Source organism: Dama dama, chromosome 1 (genome assembly GCF_033118175.1).
Source record: "Dama dama isolate Ldn47 chromosome 1, ASM3311817v1, whole genome shotgun sequence".
Lineage (NCBI taxonomy): Eukaryota > Metazoa > Chordata > Mammalia > Artiodactyla > Cervidae > Dama > Dama dama.
The window spans coordinates 78,013,889-78,023,342 of record NC_083681.1 but is presented as its reverse complement, the minus strand read 5'-3'; the positions used below and the strand labels follow the sequence as shown (position 1 = coordinate 78,023,342).

At 40.4% G+C, this 9,454-nt stretch overlaps 1 pseudogene; it reads left to right on the top strand.

Moving 5' to 3' along the window:
* The first annotated feature begins 3,062 nt into the window (after positions 1-3,062).
* The window catches only part of LOC133066602 (fatty acid desaturase 2-like protein FADS2B), a 43,652-nt pseudogene continuing 37,260 nt past the window's right edge, over positions 3,063-9,454 (top strand).

Genomic DNA, 9,454 nt, shown 5'->3' with positions numbered 1-9,454 from the left:
GTCCATTGAGTCGGTGATGCCATCCAACCATCTCATCCTCTGTCGTCCCCTTTTCCTCCTGCCATCAATCTTTCCCATCATCAGGGTCTTTTCAAATGAGTCTGCTCTTTGCATCAGGTGGCCAAGGTATTGGAGTTTCAGCTTCAGCATCAGTCCTTTCAATGAACATCCAGGACTGATCTCCTTTAGGATGGACTGGTTGTTACCATTGTCAAATCATGATCACCTTCATTTCAAACAAATGTTCTGTTCCTGGGCATGTTTCTTTTACTTGTGAGAGGAGAGCCCATTTTGTTTATCATCATACCACAAATATTGTGATTTGGATGTGGCCCAGGTGCAAAGGAGTAAGTTCAAAGATCACAAACATTAGGTTACTGACAAGGTCATGGTAGATGCCATAGACTTAGCAGAGGAAATTCATTCTTCAAAAAACCACATGCTGTTTTTACATAATCATATACTCCCACCATGAATTACCAATTCTACTTGGTTTCATAAAAAATTTTTACTGGCAATACCTGTCATTCAGCCCAGTCCCCACCATGGAGTCTATAAACCAGAATCTAACTTCATTCTTTCAGAATAATGTTCCAAAGCATGAGCCAATCTCAAAAGCACAACACCACACCACAGAGACAGCTAAATTCCAACTTTAGAATTATTTCCTGTGTATTCTTAGGACAGCGGCTCAAGGGATGAGACCAACACTCCCTTAGGTTTAGTAGGAGTTAGAGAACTGTTTCTATCCCTGCCAATGCTTTATCTCTTCAGTCAATTACCAACCATGAGGACAATATCATTTTGAACCAGAAAAACCAATCCCCAAGCCATTATCTTTGTTGATTCTAAGCCACAACTGAACGACAAATACTGAGCCCACACTCTAGGGCCAACAAGACACCTGCTGAAGCCTGTGAGCCTAGAGTCCACACTGCCCAGCAAGGAAGCCACTTCAACAAAGAGTACCCCTTGCTCACTGCAACTCGAGAAAGCCCATGCTCAGCAATGAAGACCAAGCACAGCAAAAAATAAAATAAATAACTAACTAAAAATAAACAAATAGGACCTACTTAAAAGCTTTCCACAGCAAAAGAAACCACCAACAAAACAAAAAAGCAACTTACTGAATGGAAGAAAATATTTGCAAATGATAAGAGCAAAAAGAGATCCAAACGACTCAACATAAATGGCTCATGCAACTTAACATCCAAAAAACAAACAACCAAGTTAAAATATGGGCAGAAGAATTGAATAGACATTTTTCCAAAGAAGATATGCCAACAGAAATATGAAAAGATGCTCATTATTGCTGATCATCAGGGAAATGCAAATCAAAACCACAATGAGGATTAAAGAAAAGGAAAAAAGAAAGAAAAGACAAAACCCCAAATGGTAAATAGAAACAAGAACAAAATAACACACCCACATAAGAAATGAAAACAGAACCAAAAACAAAACAAAACAAAACAAAAAAAACAAAACACAAGGGAACAACTAAAGAAACCAAAAAGGAAATCAAACAACTTTTAAAAAGCTAAAAATAAATAAATAAATAAAACAAAACCAGAGTGTCAACTGAAGAATAAAGTGAAGAACACAAAACAGGTAAAAATGATTAGAAATCATTAAAAGATAACTAAAATGATTGAAAGGTGAAATCTTAACACTTTTGGAAATAGCGATGGCCCTTGAGAATTTGGACTTCCTTGGTGGCTCAAATGGCAAAGCATCTGCCCTCAATGTGGGGACACCCAGGTTCAACCCCTGGATTGGGAAGATTCCCTGGAGAAGGAAATGGCAACCCACTCCCGATTCTTGTCTGGAAAACCCCATGGACAGAGGACCCTGGTAGGCTACAGTCCACGGGGTTACAAAGACTTGGACGCAACTGAGCAACTTCATTTTCTTGAGAACATTACACTAAGTGAAATATCAAGTAGAGAAACACAGCTACCATATGATTTCACTCCTTTGCGGAACACAAAAATGAAAGAAGTTAAAAGCAAACATACAGAACAGTGCAGTGGCTACTCTAATGGAAGAGCTGGGAGGATGGTAAAATGGGTAAAGAAGGTCAACTGTATGGTGACGTATGGAAAATAAAACATTTGGTGGTGAGCATGCTGTAGTGTCTCAGAAGGTGAAATATAATTTTCCACACTGAAATTTATATAATGTTATAAACCAATGTAACCTCAATTGGGTGTTGCAAACATTTTAAAGTCACAATGCTTTCTTCAGAAATGTAAACCCTTGGGGAGAAAGCCCAGCGGTCAGAAGCGCACTCCGCTGTGTGACTCGGGCGCGCGCACCTGGTTCCATGGCAACCAGAAGGGGGAGTGGAGATGCGAGGGGTGTGGTCGTGCCCGCGGCTGATTCTTGCTGGTGTATGACAGAGAGCCAGAAGCTTCTCTAAAGCATTTATGCTTCAGTTCAAAAACAGATTTTTTTCTTTTTTTTAAAGTAATCTGAGAAAACCATAACAAAAGGAAAATTTCCAATCTTAACAACAACCAAGAAAGAACATTTCCCAATTCCAGGAGGCGTTCATATCCTCCTAAAGGTTTTAAAATCTTCTGCTCATGTGTTGAATTAATACAACTGTTCCTTTCAGAGACACAGGGGAGAGCTAATGCACCTGACCCAGCATGATGCCAGTGTAGGCAGTCAGCAGAGAGGGAGCCCAGCCTCTCCTTCCAGGGGTCAGGCCACACCATCCTCTGGGCTGTGATTGGCTCCAGCTTTTGACTAAGGGACGTTTAATGATGAATAAGAATGCTGCTAAAAGGTCAGTCAGCAGGGAGAGAAAAACTGAAGAGAGAAAGGTAGACTAATGTTCTAGGTGGGGGGGCAATGTAGTCTGGTCTTCATCAGGACAAAAAAGATTCAGGACAGAGAAGTGAGACCCTGGGAAGGGGCTCACTATCAGGTTTGCCAAGAGTCAAGTTGGCTAAAAAGTTTTCTGTGTAGGCTTCTTTCTTCATGGAATAAAAGGAGAAGGAAAAGGTCATTCTGTAGTTCAATCAGGTGAGAATTAAAATTCTAAAAGTACAAAGACAATGACGTTTGAAGAAAAGCCTGAGAGCCTTGTAGATGAGAAACAGATGTACCTAGGTGCGAGGCATCAGGCAAACGGGAAACCAGGAGCAAGTGGGAAAGCCAGGCTCTCTGCAAGGCAGGAGGCAAATGAGAAATGCAACTTGCCCAGAAAAAGTCTCAACAGGTACACCTGGCAGGAGATCCAGAGACACAGTCAGGAGACTGACCAGTGGCTGGTGATCAATCGCAAGGTCTACGATGTCACTGGCTGGGCGGACAGGCATCCTGGTGGTCGCAAGGTCCTCAGCCACTACGCTGGGGAAGACGCCACGGTAAGGAACTTGAAGTCTGCCCTCTTTCTCTGTTTCTGCGGCTGGGTGGTTGGGACCTTAGCCGTCTTTCCAAAAGCATTTCAAGTATGTATTCAAGCTCCATGATCACTCATCTCCTCCCAAACCAATTTTTCAGGATTCCTATCCAGCAAAACTTGAAAGCTAATTGAGCCTGAAGGTCTAGCTATTATTTACACTAGGTCTGGGGTGGGCTCAGATGCTGACAGTAGGTACTATGTGTATTTCAGGTTTTGGTTTTTGTTCTTGGCATTATGTTTTTTTTGTTTGTTTGTTTTGAAATGGAGTCATTGTCTTATAAGAAGAAAGCTACAAATAGGTGAGTAAAATCTGGAAAAAAAGGTTTTCACTCAAGTAGAAATTTCTCAGACTCCTACAACTAGAGTGCCTGAAACAGACAACATTTCATCTGGTGAGCATCAAAATGTTGAACGATGTTGAAGGCGTACAGTGACACAGGCTTTTAGACTTCGTAGAGTTCTTTTTTTGTCGTGTAGTTCATTAAGTGTGATACAGGTAATACAACCACTTTTATGGAAAAAGTAACTGAAATCAGAGTGGTTAAGTGACTGACCCAAGTTCACCCAGCCAGCAGATCTCAAATTCAAACCACTTATTTTTCTTAACTTTCAGTCTTAACCACTTTCCTTCACTGTTTTTCCTAATAACTCCCATCCAACAAAATAGCTGAAAAAATAGACTTTCAAGGAATACCTAAAATACCACGTGTCATGTGTGTTAAGTCGCTTCAGCTGCGTCCAACTCTTTGCGACCCTATGGACCACATCCGGCCAGGCACCTCTGTCCTCGGGATTCTCCAGGCATGAATACTGGAGTGGGTTGCCATGCTCTTTTCCAGGGGATATTCCTGACCCAGGGATTGAACCTGTATCTCTTACTTCTCCAGCACTGGCAGGAGTGTTCTTTACCATCAGCACCATTTGCAAAGCCTAAAGACACCATCAGTTCAGTTCAGTTCAGTTCAGTCACTCAGTCGTGTCCGACTCTTTGCGACCCCATGAATCGCAGCATGCCAGGCCTCCCTGTCCATCACCAACTCCCGGAGTTTACTCAAACTCTTGTCCATTGAGTCAGGGATGCCATCCAGCCATCTCATCTTCTGTCATCCCCTTATCCCCCACCCCCAATCCCTCCCAGAATCAGAGTATTTTCCAATGAGTCATCTCTTCGCATGAGGTGGCCAAAGTATTTGAGTTTCAGCTTCAGCATCAGTACTTCCAATGAACATCCAGGACTGATAGACATATTCAAATGCATGACCTCACTTAAACCTCATCATAAGGAACGTGAATGGTATTCCCATATTAAAGATGGGAAAACTGATACTAAAACATTAAAATAATGTATCCCAGAGCACACAAATAACAGTGACAAAGTTTTAAATCAGTTAGGTTTTTTACCATAAAGCCCTTTATAGCTGATCTTAAAAATAAAATTTCCATTTAATATTGAAGAGGGAGGTTTCTCAAATCTTAAATGCATTTGGGAATCCATTCTAAAATATTCTATAAGAAAGTTGATTTTAGCCCAATTAGAAACTTCTTCTCCACATTATACACATGAGGAAATGGAGAGTAAAAGGTGTTAAATAAACTAATTCAAGATCAGAAAATTAGCATATTATAGAGTAGAAACTTAAACAGATTTTCTTTTTTATGTTTTCCTTGTTGTTTTCACGTTAGTATATAATTTTTCCAACTGGTTTCAAAGCATAGGATTAAAAATATTGATTCATGAAACTCTGCTCTGTGAGTGTTACCTGACTGATAAAAACAGAATACACAAGCATATGGCAAGTTTGCAAAAAAAAAAATATTTTGTTTTTTTGACAATAGCAACATCTTCTTTCCACAATCCTCATTTCCTTCCAATTTCTCAACTTCTCTGTCTAATCAGGGTTTTCTACCATCTTCTCATCTTGACTCTCCAGTCAGAGGAATGCGTTTCTTGAGCAGACCCTTCGATATTCCACTACTCTGGTCTGATCTGATATTTTTTAAACAAAACTCCACCTTTTCCTGGGAAAGGAAAAGCTTGTGAGCTTGTGGCCCATGATGGGAATCTCACATGTGTCAGGAAGACCCTAGGAAGCCAGAGAGCTGAGGATAGAAGAAGCCAAGTGACAGGCATTTGTGCAAGAATCAGGGGAAAGATGAACAAAAATAAAGGGAAAAAATACTTGTTGATGTATGACAGAAAACCACAAAATTCTGTAAAGCAATTATACTTCACTTAAAAAAATGTGAGAAAAAAAAGGAAAAAAAATACCACAGATCTCATCTCCACAACACAAAGAAAATATGGATGATGCCTTTCTAACACAAGTCACAGAATCAGCTCAGAGGATGTGTTAGAAAATACGTGTCTTCAACCACCTTGGATATAACTGATAGACATAGCTTGCAGGAAGCAGCTCAGCTGATGAATTTGTCATTTGCTGGTGAGTTTTTATCTCCCAGAAGTTAGAGAAAGACCATGATTCTGCATTCAATTCTAGTCAACAAGGAAGAATTGAATAATAAAATAGAAATGATCAGAACTTTATAGGAAAATACCCACGACACTTTAGGATTTGTGTCTTGAGTATGAACACCCTGAGCATGCTCAGTCATGTACCCTAGATTTTAGAAGGCAGATCCAGAATGTTAAAAGTTTCCAGAGGATGATGTCTAGAGAAGAATGGAAGGGTGCCAGGAGAACTCTGACAACCACGGTATTCCATGGCCACTCAGAAAACATGGAGCCTGAGGTGCGGTGTACTGGTTATATAACCCTGGGAAAGTCACTGAAATGCTCTGGAACTCAGCTTCATCATCTACATAATGGGAACGACCTTACCCATCTAACTGGTAAATGAGACTAAAGCTTGTATAGTGTTTAGCATAATATCAGATGCACATTTCATTAAACACTAACTATTGTTATTCATATCACAGCATCCATAGCCTCAGAGATGTGATTCACATTTTCTGTTTACCACCTGCTTAGAAGTCCTGATTGTTTGTTGCCAACTGGGAACAGAGGAATACTTGGTGGAGAAACGGCATGTTCTCTAGGGAAGGAGAGAAGGACATTAAGTCAGAGAACCTGAGGTCAAATGCTCTCTCTCTACAGCCTAAAAAGTGTTTGCAGGCTGTGCCCTGATAGGCAAATGTGCACCACATGTGATGTCTGTGCACAAGCCCTGGACCATAGCTGCACCTGCCCAGAGGGCGCATCTTTCCTTATTTACATAGAAACTCTTCTTCAAGCCTCCATCCTTCTCATGAAAAGTACATAATGATACCAAGGTAATTTGTTCCATAGGGTCACTCATTCATTCATTCATTCATGTGGTGAATCATTCTAAAACTTTTTGTGGTGTCCACTCTAATGATTAAGAGTACAAATTTGGGGATGAAAGAGGTGTGGTTTGTATCTGGGCTGCACCACTTACCAGGAATGTCCTGAGAAGCTTGCTGAAGCACTTGGAACCTCAGCTCCTTTTATCTAGAAAGTGGGATAATGATATTTCTATCTTAGTATGGTGTCAAAGTCAGAAGAGATAAAATAAATGTTTTCTTCTTATACCTGGCACAGATTAAGCACTCAAATATGACATTTATTATTAGTTAATTTTTCTGAGATAAGTTGTCATTTTTTCCAAGGAATTTTACTAGAGTTAGTTAATTCAGTCACTCAGTTGTGTCCAACTCTTTGTGACCCCATGGACTGCAGCACAACAGGCCTGCCTGTCCATCACCACTCCCAGAGTTCACTTAAACTCATGTCCATTGAATCAGTGATGCCATCCAACCACCTCACCCTCTGTCATCCTCTTCCTCTCCTGCCTACAATCTTTCCTAGCATCACGGTCTTATCAAATGAGTCAACTCTTTGCATCAGGTGGCAAAACCACTGAAGTTTCAGCTTCAATATCAGTCCTTCCAATGAACATCCAGGACTGATCTCCTTTAGGATGGACTGGTTGGATCTCCTTGCAGTCCAAGGGACTCTCAAGAGTCTTCTCCAACACCACTGTTCAAAAGCATCAATACCTCAGCGCTCAGCTTTCTTTATAGTCCAACTCTCACATCCATACATGACTCCTGGGAAAAAAAACATAACCTTGAGTAGATGGACCTTGTTGGCAAAGTAACATCTCTGCTTTTTAACATGCTCTCTAGGTTGGTGATAACTTTTCTCCCAAGGAGTAAGTGTCTTTTAATTTCATGGCTGCAGTCACCACCTGCAGTGATTTTGGAGCCCCCCAAAATAAAGTCTGCCACTGTTTCCAATGTTTCCCCATCTATTTGCCATGAAGTGATGGGACCAGATGCCATGATCTTAGTTTTCTGAATGTTGAACTTTAAGCCAACTTTTTCACTCTCCTGTTTCACTTTCATCAAGAGGCTCTTTAGTTCTTCTTCACTTTCTGCCATAAAGGTGGTGTCATCTTCATATCTGAGGTTATTGATATTTCTCCCAGCAATCTTGATTCCAGCTTCTGCTTCATCCAGCCCAGAGTTTTTCATGATGTATTCTGCATTTAAGTTAAACAAGCAGGGTGACAATATACAGCCATGACGAACTCCTTTTCCTATTTGGAACCAGTCTGTTGTTCCTTGTCCAGTTCTAACTGTTGCTTCCTGACCTTCATAAAGGTTTCTCAAAAGCCAAGTCTGGTGATCTGGTATTTCCAACTCTTTCAGAATTTTCCACAGTTTATTGTGATCCACACAGTCAAAGGCTTTGGCATTGTCAATAAAGCAGAAATAGATGTTTTTCTGGAACTCCCTTACTTTTTCAATAATCCAGCAGATGTTTGCCTCCGGTCCCTATACCTTTTATGAATCCAGCTTGAACATCTGGAATTTCACAGTTCATGCAATATTGAAGCCTGACTTGGAGAATGTTGAGCATAACTTTACTAGCATGTGAGACGAGTGCATTGTGCAATAGTTTGAGCATTCTTTGACATTGTCTTTCTTTGGGATAGGAATGAAAACTCACCTTTTCCAGTCCTGTGGTCACTGCTGTGTTTTCTAAATTTGCTGGCAAATGAGTGCAACACTTTCATAGCATCATCTTTTAGGATTTGAAGTAGCTCAACTGGAATTCCATCACCTCCACTAGCTTTGTTCGTAGTGATGCTTCCTAAGGCCCACATGACTTCACATTCCAGGATGTCTGGCTCTAAGTGAGTGGCAACACCACCGTGATTATCTGGGTTGTGAAGATCTTTTTTGTACAGTATGTCTATGTATCCCTGCCATGTTTTCTTCATATTTTTTGCTTCTGTTAGGTTCATATGATTTCTGACCTTTATTGAGCACATCATTGCATGAAATATTCCCTTGGTATCTCTAACTTTCTCAAAGAGATCTCTAGTCTTTCCCAATCTATTGTGTTCCTCTATTTCTTTGCACTGATCACCAAGGAAGCCTTTCTTATCTCTCCTTACTATTCCTTGGAACTCTGCATTCAAATTGGTATATCTCTCCTTTTCTCCTTTGCTTTTTACTTCCCTTCTTTTCACAGCTATTTCTAAGGCCTCTTCAGAGAGCCATTTTGCTTTTTTGCATTTCTTTTTCTTGCGGATGGTCTTGAATCCTGTCTCATGTACAATGTCACGAACCTCCATCCATAGTTCATCAGGCACTCTGTCTGTCAAATCTAGTCCCTTAAATCTATTTCTCACTTCCACTGTATAATTGTAAGGGATTATATTTAGGTCATGCCAGAAAGATCTAGTGGTTTTCCCCACTTTCCTCAATTTAAGTCTGAATTTGGCAATAAGGAGTTCATGATCTGAGCCACAGGCAGATCCCGGTCTTGCTTTTGCTGACTCTATAGAGCTTCTCAAACTTTGGCTGCAAAGAATATAATATATCTGATTTTGATGTTGATGATCTGGTGATGTCCATCTGTAGAGTCCTCTCTTGTGTTGTTGGAAGAGGGTAAGTCTATTATACAACGCACAGGCACATGAATTCCTGTTATTGCATGTATGTTTACCTGATATTTTTCAAATTGTATGATTTGAAATTAATGCACAGTGC